The sequence below is a fragment of the Lactuca virosa genome, chromosome 1 (assembly GCF_052849685.1).
Source record: "Lactuca virosa cultivar CGN04683 chromosome 1, Lactuca_virosa_CGN04683_v6, whole genome shotgun sequence".
In the NCBI taxonomy this organism is placed as follows: domain Eukaryota; kingdom Viridiplantae; phylum Streptophyta; class Magnoliopsida; order Asterales; family Asteraceae; genus Lactuca; species Lactuca virosa.
The window spans coordinates 260,181,573-260,196,841 of NC_136426.1; the positions used below are offsets into that span (position 1 = coordinate 260,181,573).

At 46.6% G+C, this 15,269-nt stretch overlaps 44 non-coding genes across 44 annotated transcripts; all 44 read left to right on the forward strand.

Moving 5' to 3' along the window:
* Window positions 1-181: 181 nt before the first annotated feature.
* Window positions 182-300, forward strand: LOC145146324 (5S ribosomal RNA). The gene has a single exon (XR_013727274.1). It is a non-coding gene; the product is annotated as a 5S ribosomal RNA (ribosomal RNA).
* Window positions 301-528: 228 nt separating this feature from the next.
* LOC145148638 (5S ribosomal RNA) lies at window positions 529-647 on the forward strand. The gene has a single exon (XR_013729513.1). It is a non-coding gene; the product is annotated as a 5S ribosomal RNA (ribosomal RNA).
* A 230-nt stretch (window positions 648-877) lies between these two features.
* Window positions 878-996, forward strand: LOC145145384 (5S ribosomal RNA). Its single transcript, XR_013726360.1, has one exon. It is a non-coding gene; the product is annotated as a 5S ribosomal RNA (ribosomal RNA).
* A 229-nt stretch (window positions 997-1,225) lies between these two features.
* Window positions 1,226-1,344, forward strand: LOC145146675 (5S ribosomal RNA). Its single transcript, XR_013727608.1, has one exon. It is a non-coding gene; the product is annotated as a 5S ribosomal RNA (ribosomal RNA).
* Window positions 1,345-1,574: 230 nt separating this feature from the next.
* LOC145145386 (5S ribosomal RNA) lies at window positions 1,575-1,693 on the forward strand. Its single transcript, XR_013726362.1, has one exon. It is a non-coding gene; the product is annotated as a 5S ribosomal RNA (ribosomal RNA).
* A 228-nt stretch (window positions 1,694-1,921) lies between these two features.
* Window positions 1,922-2,039, forward strand: LOC145145929 (5S ribosomal RNA). Its single transcript, XR_013726880.1, has one exon. It is a non-coding gene; the product is annotated as a 5S ribosomal RNA (ribosomal RNA).
* Window positions 2,040-2,269: 230 nt separating this feature from the next.
* On the forward strand, window positions 2,270-2,388 carry LOC145150260 (5S ribosomal RNA). The gene has a single exon (XR_013731080.1). It is a non-coding gene; the product is annotated as a 5S ribosomal RNA (ribosomal RNA).
* Window positions 2,389-2,617: 229 nt separating this feature from the next.
* Window positions 2,618-2,736, forward strand: LOC145147260 (5S ribosomal RNA). The gene has a single exon (XR_013728168.1). It is a non-coding gene; the product is annotated as a 5S ribosomal RNA (ribosomal RNA).
* A 208-nt stretch (window positions 2,737-2,944) lies between these two features.
* On the forward strand, window positions 2,945-3,063 carry LOC145149396 (5S ribosomal RNA). The gene has a single exon (XR_013730256.1). It is a non-coding gene; the product is annotated as a 5S ribosomal RNA (ribosomal RNA).
* Window positions 3,064-3,292: 229 nt separating this feature from the next.
* Window positions 3,293-3,411, forward strand: LOC145137380 (5S ribosomal RNA). The gene has a single exon (XR_013721042.1). It is a non-coding gene; the product is annotated as a 5S ribosomal RNA (ribosomal RNA).
* A 228-nt stretch (window positions 3,412-3,639) lies between these two features.
* Window positions 3,640-3,758, forward strand: LOC145147261 (5S ribosomal RNA). The gene has a single exon (XR_013728169.1). It is a non-coding gene; the product is annotated as a 5S ribosomal RNA (ribosomal RNA).
* A 208-nt stretch (window positions 3,759-3,966) lies between these two features.
* Window positions 3,967-4,085, forward strand: LOC145149397 (5S ribosomal RNA). The gene has a single exon (XR_013730257.1). It is a non-coding gene; the product is annotated as a 5S ribosomal RNA (ribosomal RNA).
* Window positions 4,086-4,314: 229 nt separating this feature from the next.
* Window positions 4,315-4,433, forward strand: LOC145147757 (5S ribosomal RNA). The gene has a single exon (XR_013728650.1). It is a non-coding gene; the product is annotated as a 5S ribosomal RNA (ribosomal RNA).
* A 227-nt stretch (window positions 4,434-4,660) lies between these two features.
* On the forward strand, window positions 4,661-4,779 carry LOC145146340 (5S ribosomal RNA). The gene has a single exon (XR_013727289.1). It is a non-coding gene; the product is annotated as a 5S ribosomal RNA (ribosomal RNA).
* Window positions 4,780-5,007: 228 nt separating this feature from the next.
* On the forward strand, window positions 5,008-5,126 carry LOC145150277 (5S ribosomal RNA). Its single transcript, XR_013731096.1, has one exon. It is a non-coding gene; the product is annotated as a 5S ribosomal RNA (ribosomal RNA).
* A 229-nt stretch (window positions 5,127-5,355) lies between these two features.
* LOC145147772 (5S ribosomal RNA) lies at window positions 5,356-5,474 on the forward strand. Its single transcript, XR_013728664.1, has one exon. It is a non-coding gene; the product is annotated as a 5S ribosomal RNA (ribosomal RNA).
* A 230-nt stretch (window positions 5,475-5,704) lies between these two features.
* Window positions 5,705-5,823, forward strand: LOC145144573 (5S ribosomal RNA). Its single transcript, XR_013725584.1, has one exon. It is a non-coding gene; the product is annotated as a 5S ribosomal RNA (ribosomal RNA).
* Window positions 5,824-6,052: 229 nt separating this feature from the next.
* LOC145148454 (5S ribosomal RNA) lies at window positions 6,053-6,170 on the forward strand. Its single transcript, XR_013729337.1, has one exon. It is a non-coding gene; the product is annotated as a 5S ribosomal RNA (ribosomal RNA).
* A 229-nt stretch (window positions 6,171-6,399) lies between these two features.
* Window positions 6,400-6,518, forward strand: LOC145149925 (5S ribosomal RNA). The gene has a single exon (XR_013730761.1). It is a non-coding gene; the product is annotated as a 5S ribosomal RNA (ribosomal RNA).
* Window positions 6,519-6,745: 227 nt separating this feature from the next.
* LOC145148536 (5S ribosomal RNA) lies at window positions 6,746-6,864 on the forward strand. Its single transcript, XR_013729416.1, has one exon. It is a non-coding gene; the product is annotated as a 5S ribosomal RNA (ribosomal RNA).
* A 227-nt stretch (window positions 6,865-7,091) lies between these two features.
* On the forward strand, window positions 7,092-7,210 carry LOC145148499 (5S ribosomal RNA). Its single transcript, XR_013729381.1, has one exon. It is a non-coding gene; the product is annotated as a 5S ribosomal RNA (ribosomal RNA).
* A 193-nt stretch (window positions 7,211-7,403) lies between these two features.
* Window positions 7,404-7,520, forward strand: LOC145150618 (5S ribosomal RNA). Its single transcript, XR_013731431.1, has one exon. It is a non-coding gene; the product is annotated as a 5S ribosomal RNA (ribosomal RNA).
* A 229-nt stretch (window positions 7,521-7,749) lies between these two features.
* LOC145149861 (5S ribosomal RNA) lies at window positions 7,750-7,868 on the forward strand. Its single transcript, XR_013730702.1, has one exon. It is a non-coding gene; the product is annotated as a 5S ribosomal RNA (ribosomal RNA).
* Window positions 7,869-8,095: 227 nt separating this feature from the next.
* LOC145146105 (5S ribosomal RNA) lies at window positions 8,096-8,214 on the forward strand. The gene has a single exon (XR_013727057.1). It is a non-coding gene; the product is annotated as a 5S ribosomal RNA (ribosomal RNA).
* A 230-nt stretch (window positions 8,215-8,444) lies between these two features.
* Window positions 8,445-8,562, forward strand: LOC145150930 (5S ribosomal RNA). The gene has a single exon (XR_013731735.1). It is a non-coding gene; the product is annotated as a 5S ribosomal RNA (ribosomal RNA).
* Window positions 8,563-8,788: 226 nt separating this feature from the next.
* On the forward strand, window positions 8,789-8,907 carry LOC145145544 (5S ribosomal RNA). Its single transcript, XR_013726511.1, has one exon. It is a non-coding gene; the product is annotated as a 5S ribosomal RNA (ribosomal RNA).
* A 227-nt stretch (window positions 8,908-9,134) lies between these two features.
* On the forward strand, window positions 9,135-9,253 carry LOC145148380 (5S ribosomal RNA). The gene has a single exon (XR_013729267.1). It is a non-coding gene; the product is annotated as a 5S ribosomal RNA (ribosomal RNA).
* Window positions 9,254-9,481: 228 nt separating this feature from the next.
* On the forward strand, window positions 9,482-9,600 carry LOC145149190 (5S ribosomal RNA). The gene has a single exon (XR_013730044.1). It is a non-coding gene; the product is annotated as a 5S ribosomal RNA (ribosomal RNA).
* Window positions 9,601-9,829: 229 nt separating this feature from the next.
* On the forward strand, window positions 9,830-9,948 carry LOC145148586 (5S ribosomal RNA). Its single transcript, XR_013729464.1, has one exon. It is a non-coding gene; the product is annotated as a 5S ribosomal RNA (ribosomal RNA).
* A 229-nt stretch (window positions 9,949-10,177) lies between these two features.
* LOC145144226 (5S ribosomal RNA) lies at window positions 10,178-10,296 on the forward strand. The gene has a single exon (XR_013725239.1). It is a non-coding gene; the product is annotated as a 5S ribosomal RNA (ribosomal RNA).
* A 229-nt stretch (window positions 10,297-10,525) lies between these two features.
* LOC145149119 (5S ribosomal RNA) lies at window positions 10,526-10,643 on the forward strand. The gene has a single exon (XR_013729978.1). It is a non-coding gene; the product is annotated as a 5S ribosomal RNA (ribosomal RNA).
* Window positions 10,644-10,872: 229 nt separating this feature from the next.
* LOC145149926 (5S ribosomal RNA) lies at window positions 10,873-10,991 on the forward strand. Its single transcript, XR_013730762.1, has one exon. It is a non-coding gene; the product is annotated as a 5S ribosomal RNA (ribosomal RNA).
* Window positions 10,992-11,218: 227 nt separating this feature from the next.
* Window positions 11,219-11,337, forward strand: LOC145148284 (5S ribosomal RNA). Its single transcript, XR_013729175.1, has one exon. It is a non-coding gene; the product is annotated as a 5S ribosomal RNA (ribosomal RNA).
* Window positions 11,338-11,566: 229 nt separating this feature from the next.
* LOC145149761 (5S ribosomal RNA) lies at window positions 11,567-11,685 on the forward strand. The gene has a single exon (XR_013730609.1). It is a non-coding gene; the product is annotated as a 5S ribosomal RNA (ribosomal RNA).
* A 227-nt stretch (window positions 11,686-11,912) lies between these two features.
* On the forward strand, window positions 11,913-12,031 carry LOC145148500 (5S ribosomal RNA). Its single transcript, XR_013729382.1, has one exon. It is a non-coding gene; the product is annotated as a 5S ribosomal RNA (ribosomal RNA).
* A 194-nt stretch (window positions 12,032-12,225) lies between these two features.
* On the forward strand, window positions 12,226-12,342 carry LOC145148100 (5S ribosomal RNA). The gene has a single exon (XR_013728999.1). It is a non-coding gene; the product is annotated as a 5S ribosomal RNA (ribosomal RNA).
* Window positions 12,343-12,571: 229 nt separating this feature from the next.
* Window positions 12,572-12,690, forward strand: LOC145150127 (5S ribosomal RNA). The gene has a single exon (XR_013730953.1). It is a non-coding gene; the product is annotated as a 5S ribosomal RNA (ribosomal RNA).
* Window positions 12,691-12,917: 227 nt separating this feature from the next.
* Window positions 12,918-13,036, forward strand: LOC145147340 (5S ribosomal RNA). Its single transcript, XR_013728248.1, has one exon. It is a non-coding gene; the product is annotated as a 5S ribosomal RNA (ribosomal RNA).
* A 230-nt stretch (window positions 13,037-13,266) lies between these two features.
* On the forward strand, window positions 13,267-13,384 carry LOC145150931 (5S ribosomal RNA). The gene has a single exon (XR_013731736.1). It is a non-coding gene; the product is annotated as a 5S ribosomal RNA (ribosomal RNA).
* A 230-nt stretch (window positions 13,385-13,614) lies between these two features.
* On the forward strand, window positions 13,615-13,733 carry LOC145147306 (5S ribosomal RNA). The gene has a single exon (XR_013728214.1). It is a non-coding gene; the product is annotated as a 5S ribosomal RNA (ribosomal RNA).
* Window positions 13,734-13,961: 228 nt separating this feature from the next.
* LOC145146867 (5S ribosomal RNA) lies at window positions 13,962-14,080 on the forward strand. The gene has a single exon (XR_013727791.1). It is a non-coding gene; the product is annotated as a 5S ribosomal RNA (ribosomal RNA).
* A 229-nt stretch (window positions 14,081-14,309) lies between these two features.
* On the forward strand, window positions 14,310-14,427 carry LOC145147205 (5S ribosomal RNA). Its single transcript, XR_013728115.1, has one exon. It is a non-coding gene; the product is annotated as a 5S ribosomal RNA (ribosomal RNA).
* A 230-nt stretch (window positions 14,428-14,657) lies between these two features.
* LOC145149275 (5S ribosomal RNA) lies at window positions 14,658-14,776 on the forward strand. Its single transcript, XR_013730126.1, has one exon. It is a non-coding gene; the product is annotated as a 5S ribosomal RNA (ribosomal RNA).
* A 219-nt stretch (window positions 14,777-14,995) lies between these two features.
* LOC145147061 (5S ribosomal RNA) lies at window positions 14,996-15,114 on the forward strand. Its single transcript, XR_013727977.1, has one exon. It is a non-coding gene; the product is annotated as a 5S ribosomal RNA (ribosomal RNA).
* The last annotated feature ends 155 nt before the right edge of the window (window positions 15,115-15,269 follow it).

The window sequence follows — 15,269 nt, forward strand, 5'->3', positions numbered from 1 at the left end:
TTTTTGTTTTTTTTTCTTTCTTGCTATTTCTATGCTCGGGTGGCCTCCGCTTCATGGTTCATGGTTTTCGTATTTTTGGAACGGAGCCGATCGGTCACGTGGGTCCCACGCCTCGCGTACGGAAACAAAGGAGGTTCTGCGTCTTTTAAGACATAAAAGCAATAAGCATGGATAGTATTTTGGCTGCGATCATACCAGCACTAATGCACCGGATCCCATCAGAACTCCGCAGTTAAGCGTGCTTGGGCGAGAGTAGTACTAGGATGGGTGACCCCCTGGAAAGTCCTCGTGTTGCACCCCCCTTTTTTTTTGTTTTTTTTTTCTTTCTTGCTATACGTGCGGCTTTTTTTTGTTTTTTTTTTCTTTCTTGCTATTTCTATGTTGGGGTGGCCTCCGTTTCATGGTTCATGGTCTTTGTATTTTTGGAACGGAGCCGATCGGTCACGTGGGTCCCACGCCTCGCGTACGAAAACAAAGGAGGTTCTGCGTCTTTTAAGACATAAAAGCAATAAGCATGGATAGTATTTCGGGTGCGATCATACCAGCACTAATGCACCGGATCCCATCAGAACTACGCAGTTAAGCGTGCTTGGGCGAGAGTAGTATTAGGATGGGAGACCCCTTGGGAAGTCCTCGTGTTGCACCCCTTTTTTCGTTGCCCGTTTGGGTTTTTTTAGATTTTACGTGCGGTTTTTTTTTTCTTTTTTTTTTCTTTCTTGCTATTTCTATGCTCGGGTGGCCTCCGCTTCATTGTTGATACTTTTCGTATTTTTAGAATGGAGCCGATCGGTCACGTGGGTCCCACGCCTCGCGTACGAAAACAAAGGAGGTTCTGCGTCTTTTAAGACATAAAAGCAATAAGCATGGATAGTATTTCGGGTGCGATCATACCAGCACTAATGCACCGGATCCCATCAGAACTCCGCAGTTAAGCGTGCTTGGGCGAGAGTAGTACTAGGATGGGTGACCCCCTGGGAAGTCGTTGTGTTGCACCCCCTTTTTCGTTGCCCGTTTACGCTTTTTTAGATTTTACGTGCAGTTTTTTTTTTGTTTTTTTTTCTTTCTTGCTATTTCTATGCTCGGGTGGCCTCCGCTTCATGGTTGATGCTTTTCGTATTTTTGGAACGGAGCCGATCGGTCACGTGGGTCCCACGCCTCGCGTACGAAAACAAAGGAGGTTCTGCGTCTTTTAAGACATAAAAGCAATAAGCATGGATAGTATTTCGGGTGCGATCATACCAGCACTAATGCACCGGATCCCATCAGAACTACGCAGTTAAGCGTGCTTGGGCGAGAGTAGTACTAGGATGGGAGACCCCTTGGGAAGTCCTCGTGTTGCACCCCTTTTTTCGTTGCCCGTTTCGGTTTTTTTAAATTTTACGTGCGGTTTTTTTTTTCTTTTTTTTTTCTTTCTTGCTATTTCTATGCTCGGGTGGCCTCCGCTTCATTGTTGATACTTTTCGTATTTTTGGAACGGAGCCGATCGGTCACGTGGGTCCCACGCCTCGCGTACGAAAACAAAGGAGGTTCTGCGTCTTTTAAGACATAAAAGCAATAAGCATGGATAGTATTTCGGGTGCGATCATACCAGCACTAATGCACCGGATCCCATCAGAACTCCGCAGTTAAGCGTGCTTGGGCGAGAGTAGTACTAGGATGGGTGACCCCCTGGGAAGTCGTTGTGTTGCACCCCCTTTTTCGTTGCCCGTTTACGTTTTTTTAGATTTTACGTGTGGTTTTTTTTGTTTTTTTTTTCTTTCTTGCTATTTCTATGCTCGGGTGGCCTCCGCTTCATGGTTGATGCTTTTCGTATTTTTGGAACGGAGCCGATCGGTCACGTGGGTCCCACGCCTCGCGTACGAAAACAAAGGAGGTTCTGCGTCTTTTAAGACATAAAAGCAATAAGCATGGATAGTATTTCGGGTGCGATCATACCAGCACTAATGCACCGGATCCCATCAGAACTCCGCAGTTAAGCGTGCTTGGGCGAGAGTAGTACTAGGATGGGTGACCCTCGGGAAGTCCTCGTGTTGCACCCCCCTTTTTCGTTGCCCGTTTGCGTTTTTTTAGATTTTACGTGCGGTTTTTTTTTGTTTTGTTTTTCTTTCTTGCTATTTCTATGCTCGGGTGGCCTCCGCTTCATGGTTGATGGTTTTCGTATTTTTGGAACGGAGCCGATCGGTCACGTGGGTCCCACGCCTCGGGTACGAAAACAAAGGAGGTTCTGCGTCTTTTAAGACATAAAAGCAATAAGCATGGATAGTATTTCGGGTGCGATCATACCCGCACTAATGCACTGGATCCCATCAGAACTCCGCAGTTAAGCGTGGTTGGGCGAGAGTAGTACTAGGATGGGTGACCCCCTGGGAAGCCATCGTGTTGCACCCCTCTTTTTCGTTGCCCGTTTGCGTTTTTTTAGATTTTACGTGCGGTTTTTTTTTGTTTTTTTTTCTTTCTTGCTATTTCTATGTTGGGGTGGCCTCCGTTTCATGGTTCATGGACTTTGTATTTTTGGAACGGAGCCGATCGGTCACGTGGGTCCCACGCCTCGCGTACGAAAACAAAGGAGGTTCTGCGTCTTTTAAGACATAAAAGCAATAAGCATGGATAGTATTTCGGGTGCGATTATACCAGCACTAATGCACCGGATCCCATCAGAACTACGCAGTTAAGCGTGCTTGGGCGAGAGTAGTACTAGGATGGGTGACCCCTTGGGAAGTCCTCGTGTTGCACCCCTTTTTTCGTTGCCCGTTTGGGTTTTTTTTTTCTTTTTTTTTTCTTTCTTGCTATTTCTATGCTCGGGTCGCCTCCGCTTCATTGTTGATGCTTTTCGTATTTTTGGAACGGAGCCGATCGGTCACGTGGGTCCCACGCCTCGCGTACGAAAACAAAGGAGGTTCTGCGTCTTTTAAGACATAAAAGCAATAAGCATGGATAGTATTTCGGGTTCGATCATACCAGCACTAATGCACCGGATCCCATCAGAACTCCGCAGTTAAGCGTGCTTGGGCGAGAGTAGTACTAGGATGGGTGACCCCCTGGGAAGTCGTTGTGTTGCACCCTCTTTTTCGTTGCCCGTTTACGTTTTTTTAGATTTTACGTGCGGTTTTTTTTTTGTTTTTTTTTCTTTCTTGCTATTTCTATGCTCGGGTGGCCTCCCCTTCATGGTTGATGGTTTTCGTATTTTTGGAACGGAGCCGATCGGTCACGTGGGTCCCACGCCTCGGGTACGAAAACAAAGGAGGTTCTGCGTCTTTTAAGACATAAAAGCAATAAGCATGGATAGTATATCGGGTGCGATCATACCCGCACTAATGCACTGGATCCCATCAGAACTCCGCAGTTAAGCGTGCTTGGGCGAGAGTAGTACTAGGATGGGTGACCCCCTGGGAAGTCCTCGTGTTGCACCCCCCTTTTTCGTTGCCCGTTTGCGTTTTTTTTAGATTTTACGTGCGGTTTTTTTTTTGTTTTTTTCTTGTTGCTATTTCTATGTTGGGGTGGCCTCCGTTTCATGGTTCATGGACTTTGTATTTTTGGAACGGAGACGATCGGTCACGTGGGTCCCACGCCTCGCGTACGAAAACAAAGGAGGTTCTGCGTCTTTTAAGACATAAAAGCAATAAGCATGGATAGTATTTCGGGTGCGATTATACCAGCACTAATGCACCGGATCCCATCAGAACTACGCAGTTAAGCGTGCTTGGGCGAGAGTAGTACTAGGATGGGTGACCCCTTGGGAAGTCCTCGTGTTGCACCCCTTTTTTCGTTGCCCGTTTGGGTTTTTTTTTTCTTTTTTTTTTCTTTCTTGCTATTTCTATGCTCGGGTGGCCTCCGCTTCATTGTTGATGCTTTTCGTATTTTTGGAACGGAGCCGATCGGTCACGTGGGTCCCACGCCTCGCGTACGAAAACAAAGGAGATTCTGCGTCTTTTAAGACATAAAAGCAATAAGCATGGATAGTATTTCGGGTTCGATCATACCAGCACTAATGCACCGGATCCCATCAGAACTCCGCAGTTAAGCGTGCTTGGGCGAGAGTAGTACTAGGATGGGTGACCCCCTGGGAAGTCGTTGTGTTGCACCCTCTTTTTCGTTGCCCGTTTACGTTTTTTTAGATTTTACGTGCGGTTTTTTTTTTGTTTTTTTTTCTTTCTTGCTATTTCTATGCTCGGGTGGCCTCCCCTTCATGGTTGATGGTTTTCGTATTTTTGGAACGGAGCCGATCGGTCACGTGGGTCCCACGCCTCGGGTACGAAAACAAAGGAGGTTCTGCGTCTTTTAAGACATAAAAGCAATAAGCATGGATAGTATATCGGGTGCGATCATACCCGCACTAATGCACTGGATCCCATCAGAACTCCGCAGTTAAGCGTGCTTGTGCGAGAGTAGTACTAGGATGGGTGACCCCCTGGGAAGTCCTCGTGTTGCACCCCCCTTTTTCGTTGCCCGTTTGCGTTTTTTTAGATTTTACGTGCGGTTTTTTTTTTGTTTTTTTCTTGTTGCTATTTCTATGCTCGGGTGGCCTCCGCTTCATGGTTGATGGTTTTCGTATTTTTTCAACGGAGCCGATCAGTCACGTGGGTCCCACGCCTCGCGTACGAAAACAAAGGAGGTTCTGCGTCTTTTAAGGCATAAAAGAAATAAGAATGGATAGTATTTCGGGTGAGATCATACCAGCACTAATCCACCGGATCCCATCAGAACTCCGCAGTTAAGCGTGCTTGGGCGAGAGTAGTACTAGGATGGGTGACCCCCTGGGAAGTCCTCGTGTTGCACCCCCCCTTTTTCGTTGCCTGTTTGCGTTTTTTTAGATTTGACGTGCGGTTTTTTTGTTTTTTTTTCTTTCTTGCTATTTCTATGCTCGGGTGGCCTCCGCTTCATGGCTCATGGTTTTCGTATTTTTGGAACGGAGCCGATCGGTTACGTGGGTCCCACGCCTCGCGTACGAAAACAAAGGAGGTTCTGCGTCTTTTAAGACATAAAAGCAATAAGCATGGATAGTATTTTGGGTGCGATCATACCAACACTAATGCATCGGATCCCATCTGAACTCCGCAGTTAAGCGTGCTTGGGCGAGAGTAGTACTAGGATGGGTGACCCCCTGGGAAGTTGTCGTGTTGCACCACCCTTTTTCGTTGCCCGTTTGCGTTTTTTTAGATTTTACGTGCGGTTTTTTGTTGTTTTTTTTTCTTTCTTGCTATTTCTATGCTCGGGTGGCCTCCGTTTCATGGTTCATGGTTTTCGTATTTTTGGAACGGAGCCGATCGGTCACGTGGGTCCCACGCCTCGCGTACGAAAACAAAGGAGGTTCTGCGTCTTTTAAGACATAAAAGCAATAAGCATGGATAGTATTTCGGGTGCGATCATACCAACACTAATGCACCGGATCCCATCAGAACTCCGCAGTTAAGCGTGCTTGGGCGAAAGTAGTACTAGGATGGGTGACCCCTTGGGAAGTCCTCGTGTTGCACCCCTTTTTTCGTTGCTCGTTTGCGGTTTTTTAGATTTTATGAGCGGTTTTTGTTTTGTTTTTTTTTTCTTTCTTGCTATTTCTATGCTCGGGTGGCCTCCGCTTCATGGTTGATGATTTTCGTATTTTTGGAACGGAGCTGATCGGTCAAGTGGGTCCCACGCCTCGCGTACGAAAACAAAGGAGGTTCTGCGTCTTTTAAGACATAAAAGCAATAAGCATGGATAGTATTTCGGGTGCGATCATACCAGCACTAATGCACCGGATCCCATCAGAACTCCGTTGTGAAGCGTGCTTGGGCGAGAGTAGTACTAGGATGGGTGACCCCCTGGGAAGTCCTCGTGTTGCACCCCCCTTTTTCGTTGCCCGTTTGCGTTTTTTTAGATTTTACGTGTGGTTTTTTTTGTTTTTTTTTCTTTCTTGCTATTTCTATGCTCGCGTGGCCTCCGCTTCATGGTTCATGGTTTTCGTATTTTTGGAACGGAGCTGATCGGTCACGTGGGTCTCACGCCTCGCGTACGAAAACAAAGGAGATTCTGCGTCTTTTAAGACATAAAAGCAATAAGCATGGATAGTTATATCGGGTGTGATTATACCAGCACTATTGCACCGGATCCCATCAGAACTCCGCAGTTAAGCGTGCTTGGGCGAGAGTAGTACTAGGATGGGTGACCCCCGGGAAGTCCTCGTGTTGCACCCCCCCTTTTTCGTTGCCCGTTTGCGTTTTTTTAGATTTTACATGCGGTTTTTTTTGTTTTTTTTTCTTTCTTGCTATTTCTATGCTCGGGTGGCCTCCGCTTCATGGTTAATGGTTTTCGTATTTTTGTAACGGAGCCGATCGGTCACGTGGGTCCCACGCCTCGCGTACGAAAAGAAAGGAGGTTCTGCGTCTTTTAAGACATAAAAGCAATAAGCATGGATAGTATTTCGGGTGCGATCATACCAGCACTAATGCACCGGATCCCATAAGAACTCCGCAGTTAAGCGTGCTTGGGCGAGAGTAGTACTAGGATGGGTGACCCCCTAGGAAGTCCTTCTGTTGCACCTCCTTTTTCGTTGCCCGTTTGCGTTTTTTTAGATTTTACGTGCGGTTTTTTTTTGTTTTTTTTTCTTTCTTGCTATTTCTATGCTCGGGTGGCCTCCGTTTCATGGTTCATGGTTTTCGTATTTTTGGAATGGAGCCGATCGGTCACGTGGTTCCACACCTCGCGTACGAAAACAAAGGAGGTTCTGCGTCTTTTAAGATATAAAAGCAATAAGCATGGATAGTATATCGGGTGCGATCATAACAGCACTAATGCACCGGATCCCATCAGAACTCCGCAGTTAAGCGTGCTTTGGCGAGAGTAGTACTAGGATGGGTGACCCCCTGGGAAGTCCTCGTGTTGCACCCCCCTTTTTCGTTGCCCGTTTGCGTTTTCTTAGATTTTACGTGCGGTTTTTTTTTGTTTTTTTCTTTCTTGCTATTTCTATGCTCGGGTGGCCTTCGCTTCATGGTTGATAGTTTTCGTATTTTTGGAACGGAGCCGATCGGTCACGTGGGTCCCACGCCTCGCGTACGAAAACAAAGGAGGTTCTGCGTCTTTTAAGACATAAAAGAAATAAGAATGGATAGTATTTCGGGTGCGATCATACCAGCACTAATCCACCAGATCCCATCAGAACTCCGCAGTTAAGCGTGCTTGGGCGAGAGTAGTACTAGGATGGGTGACCCCCTGGGAAGTCCTCGTGTTGCATTACGCGTAATTTTTTTTTTGTTTTTTTTTTCTTTCTTGCTATTTCTATGCTCGGGTGGCCTCCGTTTCATTGTTCATGGTTTTCGTATTTTTGGAACGGAGCCGATCGGTTACGTGGGTCCCACGCCTCGCGTACGAAAGCAAAGGAGGTTATGCGTCTTTTAAGACATAAAAGCAATAAGCATGGATAGTATTTCGGGTGCGATCATACCAGCACTAATGCACCGGATCGCATCAGAACTCCGCAGTGAAGCGTGCTTGGGCGAGAGTATTACTAGGATGGGTGACCCCCTGGGAAGTCCGTGTTGCACCCCCCTTTTTCGTTGCCCGTTTGCGTTTTTTTAGATTTTACGTGTGGTTTTTTTTGTTTTTTTTTCTTTCTTGCTATTTCTATGCTCGCGTGGCCTCCGCTTCATGGTTCATGGTTTTCGTATTTTTGGAACGGAGCTGATCGGTCATGTGGGTCCCACGCCTCGCGTACGAAAACAAAGGAGATTCTGCGTCTTTTAAGACATAAAAGCAATAAGCATGGATAGTTATATCGGGTGCGATTATACCAGCACTATTGCACCGGATCCCATCAGAACTCCGCATTTAAGCGTGCTTGGGCGAGAGTAGTACTAGGATGGGTGACCCTCTGGGAAGTCCTTGTGTTGCATCTCCTTTTTCGTTGTCCGTTTGCGTTTTTTTAGATTTTACGTGCGGTTTTTTTTTGTTTTTTTTCTTTCTTTCTATTTCTATGCTCGGGTGGCCTCCGTTTCATGGTTCATGGTTTTCGTATTTTTGGAACGGAGACGATCGGTCACGTGGGTCCTACGCCTCACGTACGAAAACAAAGGAGGTTCTGCGTCTTTTAAGACATAAAAGCAATAAGCATGGATAGTATTTCGGGTGCGATCATACCAGCACTAATGCACCGGATCCCATCAGAATTCCGCAGTTAAGCGTGCTTGGGCGAGAGTAGTACTAGGATGGGTGACCCCCTGGGAAGTCCTTGTGTTGCACCTCCTTTTTCGTTGCCCGTTTGCGTTTTTTTAGATTTTACGTGCGGTTTTTTTTTTTGTTTTTTTTTCTTTCTTGCTATTTCTATGCTCGGGTGGCCTCCGCTTCATGGTTGATGCTTTTCCTATTTTTGGAACAGAGCCGATCGGTCACGTGGGTTCCACGCCTCGTGTACGAAAACAAAGGAGGTTCTGCGTCTTTTAAGACATAAAAGCAATAAGCATGAATAGTATTTCGGGTGCGATCATACCAGCACTAATGCACCGGATCCATCAGAACTCCGCTGTGAAGCGTGCTTGCGCGAGAGTAGTACTAGGATGGGTGACCCCCTGGGAAGTCCTCGTGTTGCACCCTCCTTTTTCGTTGCCCGTTTGCGTTTTTTTAGATTTTACGTGCGGTTTTTTTTTTTTTTTTCTTTCTTGCTATTTCTATGCTCGGGTGGCCACTGTTTCATGGTTCATGGTTTTCGTATTTTTGGAACGGAGCCGATCGGTCACGTGGGTCCCACGCCTCGGGTACGAAAACAAAGGAGGTTCTGCGTCTTTTAAGACATAAAAGCAATAAGCATGGATAGTATATCGGGTGCGATCAAACCCGCACTAATGCACTGGATCCCATCAGAACTCCGCAGTTAAGCGTGCTTGGGCGAGAGTAGTACTAGGATGGGTGACCCCCTGGGAAGTCCTCGTGTTGCACCCCCCTTTTTCGTTGCCCGTTTGCGTTTTTTTAGATTTTACGTGCGGTTTTTTTTTTGTTTTTTTGTTGTTGCTATTTCTATGCTCGGGTGGCCTCCGCTTCATGGTTGATGGTTTTCGTATTTTTGGAACGGAGCCGATCAGTCACGTGGGTCCCACGCCTCGCGTACGAAAACAAAGGAGGTTCTGCGTCTTTTAAGGCATAAAAGAAATAAGAATGGATAGTATTTCGGGTGAGATCATACCAGCACTAATCCACCGGATCACATCAGAACTCCGCAGTTAAGCGTGCTTGGGCGAGAGTAGTACTAGGATGGGTGACCCCCTGGGAAGTCCTCGTGTTGCACCCCCCCTTTTTCGTTGTCCTTTTGCGTTTTTTTAGATTTTACGTGCGGTTTTTTTGTTTTTTTTTCTTTCTTGCTATTTCTATGCTCGGGTGGCCTCCGCTTCATGGTTCATGGTTTTCGTATTTTTGGAACGGAGCCGATCGGTTACGTGGGTCCCACGCCTCGCGTACGAAAACAAAGGAGGTTCTGCGTCTTTTAAGACATAAAAGCAATAAACATGGATAGTATTTTGGGTGCGATCATACCAACACTAATGCATCGGATCCCATCTGAACTCCGCAGTTAAGCGTGCTTGGGCGAGAGTAGTACTAGGATGGGTGACCCCCTGGGAAGTTGTCGTGTTGCACCCCCCTTTTTCGTTGCCCGTTTGCGTTTTTTTAGATTTTACGTGCGGTTTTTTTTTGTTTTTTTTTCTTTCTTGCTATTTCTATGCTCGGGTGGCCTCCATTTCATGGTTCATGGTTTTCGTATTTTTGGAACGGAGCCGATCGGTCACGTGGGTCCCACGCCTCGCGTACGAAAACAAAGGAGGTTCTGCGTCTTTTAAGACATAAAAGCAATAAGCATGGATAATATTTCGGGTGTGATCATACCAACACTAATGCACCGGATCCCATCAGAACTCCGCAGTTAAGCGTGCTTGGGCGAAAGTAGTACTAGGATGGGTGACCCCTTGGGAAGTCCTCGTGTTGCACCCCTTTTTTCGTTGCCCGTTTGCGGTTTTTTAGATTTTATGAGCGGTTTTTGTTTTGTTTTTTTTTCTTTCTTGCTATTTCTATGCTCGGGTGGCCTCCGCTTCATGGTTGATGATTTTCGTATTTTTGGAACGGAGCTGATCGGTCAAGTGGGTCCCACGCCTCGCGTACGAAAACAAAGGAGGTTCTGCGTCTTTTAAGACATAAAAGCAATAAGCATGGATAGTATTTCGGGTGCGATCATACCAGCACTAATGCACCGGATCCCATCAGAACTCCGCTGTGAAGCGTGCTTGGGCGAGAGTAGTACTAGGATGGGTGACCCCCTGGGAAGTCCTCGTGTTGCACCCCCCTTTTTCGTTGCCCGTTTGCGTTTTTTTAGATTTTACGTGTGGTTTTTTTTGTTTTTTTTTCTTTCTTGCTATTTCTATGCTCGCGTGGCCTCCGCTTCATGGTTCATGGTTTTCGTATTTTTGGAACGGAGCTGATCGGTCACGTGGGTCCCACGCCTCGCGTACGAAAACAAAGGAGATTCTGCGTCTTTTAAGACATAAAAGCAATAAGCATTGATAGTTATATCGGGTGTGATTATACCAGCACTATTGCACCGGATCCCATCAGAACTCCGCAGTTAAGTGTGCTTGGGCGAGAGTAGTACTAGGATGGGTGACCCCCGGGAAGTCCTCGTGTTGCACCCCCCCTTTTTCGTTGCCCGTTTGCGTTTTTTTAGATTTTACATGCGGTTTTTTTTGTTTTTTTTTCTTTCTTGCTATTTCTATGCTCGGGTGGCCTCCGCTTCATGGTTAATGGTTTTCGTATTTTTGTAACGGAGCCGATCGGTCACGTGGGTCCCACGCCTCGCGTACGAAAAGAAAGGAGGTTCTGCGTCTTTTAAGACATAAAAGCAATAAGCATGGATAGTATTTCGGGTGCGATCATACCAGCACTAATGCACCGGATCCCATAAGAACTCCGCAGTTAAGCGTGCTTGGGCGAGAGTAGTACTAGGATGGGTGACCCCCTAGGAAGTCCTTCTGTTGCACCTCCTTTTTCGTTGCCCGTTTGCGTTTTTTTAGATTTTACGTGCGGTTTTTTTTTGTTTTTTTTTCTTTCTTGCTATTTCTATGCTCGGGTGGCCTCCGTTTCATGGTTCATGGTTTTCGTATTTTTGGAAAGGAGCCGATCGGTCACGTGGTTCCACGCCTCGCGTACGAAAACAAAGGAGGTTCTGCGTCTTTTAAGACATAAAAGTAATAAGAATGGATAGTATTTCGGGTGCGATCATAGCAGCACTAATGCACCGGATCCCATCAGAACTCTGCAGTTAAGCGTGCTTGGGCGAGAGTAGTACTAGGATGGGTGACCCACTGGGAAGTCCTCGTGTTGCACCCCCCCTTTTTCGTTGCCCGTTTGCGTTTTTTTAGATTTTAAGTGCGGTTTTTTTTTGTTTTTTTTCTTTCTTGCTATTTCTATACTCGGGTGGCCTCCGCTTCATGGTTGATGGTTTTCGTATTTTTGGAACTGAGCCGATCGGTCACATGGGTTCCACACCTCGCGTACGAAAACAAAGGAGGTTCTGCGTCTTTTAAGATATAAAAGCAATAAGCATGGATAGTATATCGGGTGCGATCATAACAGCACTAATGCACCGGATCCCATCAGAACTCCGCAGTTAAGCGTGCTTTGGTGAGAGTAGTACTAGGATGGGTGACCCCCTGGGAAGTCCTCGTGTTGCACCCCCCTTTTTCGTTGCCCGTTTGCGTTTTTTTAGATTTTACGTGCGGTTTTTTTTTGTTTTTTTCTTTCTTGCTATTTCTATGCTCGGGTGGCCTCCGCTTCATGGTTGATAGTTTTCGTATTTTTGGAACGGAGCCGATCCGTCACGTGGGTCCCACGCCTCGCGTACGAAAACAAAGGAGGTTCTGCGTCTTTTAAGACATAAAAGAAATAAGAATGGATAGTATTTCGGGTGCGATCATACCAGCACTAATCCACCAGATCCCATCAGAACTCCGCAGTTAAGCGTGCTTGGGCGAGAGTAGTACTAGGATGGGTGACCCCCTGGGAAGTCCTCGTGTTGCATTACGCGCAGTTTTTTTTTTGTTTTTTTTTTTCTTTCTTGCTATTTCTATGCTCGGGTGGCCTCCGTTTCATTGTTCATGGTTTTCGTATTTTTGGAACGGAGCCGATCGGTCACGTGGGTCCCACGCCTCGCGTACGAAAACAAAGGAGGTTATGCGTCTTTTAAGACATAAAAGCAATAAGCATGGATAGTATTTCGGGTGCGATCATACCAGCACTAATGCACCGGATCCCATCAGAACTCCGCAGTGAAGCGTGCTTGGGCGAGAGTAGTACTAGGATGGGTGACCCCCTGGGAAGTCCGTGTTGCACCCCCCTTTTTCGTTGCCCGTTTGCGTTTTTTTAGATTTTACGTGTGGTTTTTTTTGTTTTTTTTTCTTTCTTGCTATTTCTATGCTCGCGTGGCCTCCGCTTCATGGTTCATGGTTTTCGTATTTTTGGAACGGAGCTGATCGGTCATGTGGGTCCCACGCCTCGCGTACGAAAACAAAGGAGATTCTGCGTCTTTTAAGACATAAAAGCAATAAGCATGGATAGTTATATCGGGTGCGATTATACCAGCACTATTGCACCGGATCCCATCAGAACTCCGCAGTTAAGCGTGCTTAGGCGAGAGTAGTACTAGGATGGGTGACCCTCTGGGAAGTACTTGTGTTGCATCTCCTTTTTCGTTGCCCGTTTGCGTTTTTTTAGATTTTACGTGCGGTTTTTTTTTGTTTTTTTTCTTTCTTTCAATTTCTATGCTCGGGTGGCCTCCGTTTCATGGTTCATGGTTTTCGTATTTTTGGAACGGAGCCGATCGGTCACGTGGGTCCTACGCCTCACGTACGAAAACAAAGGAGGTTCTGCGTCTTTTAAGACATAAAAGCAATAAGCATGGATAGTATTTTGGGTGCGATCATACCAGCACTAATGCACCGGATCCCATCAGAATTCCGCAGTTAAGCGTGCTTGGGCGAGAGTAGTACTAGAATGGGTGACCCCCTGGGAAGTCCTTGTGTTGCACCTCCTTTTTCGTTGCCCGTTTGCGTTTTTTTAGATTTTACGTGCGGTTTTTTTTTTGTTTTTTTTTTCTCTCTTGCTATTTCTATGCTCGGGTGGCCTCCGCTTCATGGTTGATGCTTTTCCTATTTTTGGAACGGAGCCGATCGGTCACGTGGGTCCCACGCCTCGTGTACGAAAACAAAGGAGGTTCTGCGTCTTTTAAGACATAAAAGCAATAAGCATGAATAGTATTTCGGGTGCGATCATACCAGCACTAATGCACCGGATCCATCAGAACTCCGCTGTGAAGCGTGCTTGCGCGAGAGTAGTACTAGGATGGGTGACCCCCTGGGAAGTCCTCGTGTTGCACCCTCCTTTTTCGTTGCCCGTTTGCGTTTTTTTAGATTTTACGTGCGGTTTTTTTTTTGTTTTTTTTTCTTTCTTGCTATTTCTATGCTCGGGTGGCCACCGTTTCATGGTTGATGGTTTTCGTATTTTTGGAACGGAGCCGATCGGTCACGTGGGTCCCACGCCTCGCGTACGAAAACAAAGGAGGTTCTGCGTCTTTTAAGACATAAAAGCAATAAGCATGGATAGTATTTCGGGTGCGATCATACCAGCACTAATGCACCGGATCCCATCAGAACTTCGCTGTGAAGCGTGCTTGGGCGAGAGTAGTACTAGGATGGGTGACCCCCTGGGAAGTCCTCGTGTTGCACCCCCCTTTTTCGTTGCCCGTTTGCGTTTTTTTAGATTTTACGTGCGGTTTTTTTTTGTTTTTTTTCTTTCTTGGTATTTCTATGCTCGGGTGGCCTCCGTTTCATGGTTCATGGTTTTCGTATTTTTGGAACGGAGCCGATCGGTCACGTGGGTCCCACGCCTCGCGTACGAAAACAAAGGAGGTTCTGCGTCTTTTAAGACATAAAAGCAATAAGCATGGATAGTATTTCGGGTGCGATCATACCAGCACTAATGCACCGGATCCCATCAGAACTCTGCTGTGAAGCGTGCTTGGGCGAGAGTAGTACTAGGATGGGTGACCCCCTGGGAAGTCCTCGTGTTGCACCCCCCTTTTTCGTTGCCCGTTTGCGTTTTTTAAGATTTTACGTGTGGTTTTTTTTGTTTTTTTTTCTTTCTTGCTATTTCTATGCTCGCGTGGCCTCCGATTCATGGTTCATAGTTTTCGTATTTTTGGAACGGAGCTGATCGGTCACGTGGGTCCCACGCCTCGCGTACGAAAACAAAGGAGGTTCTGCGTCTTTTAAGACATAAAAGCAATAAGCATGGATAGTTATATCTGGTGCGATCATACCAGCACTAATGCACCGGATCCCATCAGAACTCCGCAGTTAAGCGTGCTTGGGCGAGAGTAGTACTAGGATGGGTGACCCCCGGGAAGTCCTCGTGTTGCACCCCCCTTTTTCGTTGCCCGTTTGCGTTTTTTTAGATTTTACGTGCGGTTTTTTTTTTGATTTTTTTCTTTCTTGCTATTTCTATGCTCGCGTGGCCTCCGCTTCATGGGTGATAGTTTTCGTATTTTTGGAACGGAGCCGATCGGTCACGTGGGTCCCAAGCCTCGCGTACGAAAACAAAGGAGGTTCTGCGTCTTTTAAGACATAAAAGCAATAAGCATGGATAGTTATATCGGGTGCGATCATACCAGCACTAATGCACCGGATCCCATCAGAACTCCGCAGTTAAGCGTGCTTGTGCGAGAGTAGTACTAGGATAGGTGACCCCTTGCGAAGTCCTCGTGTTGCACCCCTTTTTTCGTTGCCCGTTTGCGTTTTTTTAGATTTTACGTGCGGTTTTTTTTTTCTTTCTTGCTATTTCTATGCTCGGGTGGCCTCCGCTTCATGGTTGATGCTTTTCGTATTTTTGGAACGGAGCCTATTGGTCACGTGGGTCCCACGCCTCGCGTACGAAAACAAAGGAGGTTCTGCGTCTTTTAAGACATAAAAGCAATAAGCATGGATAGTATTTCGGGTGCGATCATACCAGCACTAATGCACCGGATCCCATCAGAACTCCGCTGTGAAGCGTGCTTGGGCGTGAGTAGTACTAGGATGGGTGACCCCTTGGGAAGTCCTTGTGTTGCACCCCCCTTTTTCGTTGCCCGTTTGCGTTTTTTTAGATTTTACGTGTGGTTTTTTTTGTTTTTTTTTTCTTTCTTGCTATTTCTATGCTCGCGTGGCCTCCGCTTCATGGTTCATGGTTTTCGTATTTTTGGAACGGAGCTGATCGGTCACGTGCGTCCC